This window comes from Canis lupus, chromosome 22, assembly GCF_048164855.1.
Source record: "Canis lupus baileyi chromosome 22, mCanLup2.hap1, whole genome shotgun sequence".
NCBI lineage: Eukaryota > Metazoa > Chordata > Mammalia > Carnivora > Canidae > Canis > Canis lupus.
In genome coordinates this window covers 41100329-41101779 of record NC_132859.1, presented here as the reverse complement: position 1 = coordinate 41101779, position 1451 = coordinate 41100329, and positions in this window count along the sequence as shown.

Genomic DNA, 1451 nt, shown 5'->3' with positions numbered 1-1451 from the left:
TTTTATGTAGCTGAGAAAGTTACTTCATTTCTTAGGACCTCAATTTCCCAGCCTGTGAATTGTACACTGTGACAATGGCCCGTTGTTCCATGCTGGTTACCTAAAACCTCTTCACGGCAAAGTCTTTTTTAAAAAATATATTTTATTAATTTATTTGAGAGAGAGAACACAAGCGGAGGTAGGGAAAGAGGGAGAAGGAGAAGCAGACTCCCCACTGAGCAGAAAGCCCAATATGGGGCTCCATCCCAAGGCCCCAGGATAATGACCTGAGCTGAAGGCAGATGCTTAACCCATTGAGCTACCCAGGTGCCCCCAGTGCAAAGTCTTCATTGAAGAGCTGGAGACCAATTTTCTAGCTAATGGTGGAGTGAAAAATTAACACCATCACACCAAAATTAACAGAACTAGGGCGTGGAGTGGGTCTTGTGGGGGAGCCATAGGTTTTGAGGAGATACCCATTCCATCTCCATCTATTACCAAGCTGGAATAAAGCCAAGTTGTTTAGTCCCTCCAAGCCTCAGTTTTTCCACCCATGATATGGTTCTAATTCATACCTACCTTGGAAGGTTTTGCAAAGTTTGAAAATCTTGTATGTAAAGGCCTATGTGTAATATATGTAAGGTTGGGGTTCATATGGTAGCCACTGGTACTAGAAGTAATAGTAATGGGAGTCATCATTGAGACTTTTTTAAAATTTCAATTCAATTAGCCAACATATGGTACATCATTAGTTTCAGATGTGGTTTTCAATAATTCATCGGTTGCATATAACACCAGTAAGATTTTTAAATAAAGCATTCATCATTCCCTACACCGGGCAGGGAGATCTGGCCCCAGAGTGAGTGCTCTTCGCAATGCCCACTACCAGTGGGTTTGAGAGTGCTAAGCCAGAAGTTGATGTTGGGAAACCCCAGAGAGACTATTCCAATCGATATACTAACATTTGCTTTGTCCTCGAGTCTCACGCCCATGTTGACAGAGTGGCCATTAGAGGCCAGTGATAAACCATGGCCAAGTAATGGGCTGGAAGGAGATCGCAGCACGCTGGATTGGGCACTTGAGGAGATAGTGTTTTAATCAATTGCAGGTTGTCATTAATGTCTGGGGAAAGGCTGGGTTGAGGTCAGGTGCATTATCACTCCCGGGCCCACCCTCAGTAACAGCATGGGATTCCCAACTCAATAAGGAAGTGGCTCTCAGGGTCTCAGAGTGTAGACCTTGCAAGTGTAGACCCAGCAGCAGGGATTTTACTGTACGATTCATGCCCTGTGGTTGGGAACTCTGGAATACCTTTTTCCCTAGACAGGGGAGAATACCACACAAAAACCAATTCAATAAGCTGATCAATCATTACTGAAGTTAGTCAAAGCTCTGCCCCGAAATTCTGATTTATAGCTGTTTCTTCTCCCCCCTCAGAAAGCACCAAGAAACAAAAAGAAGGACTGATTTGC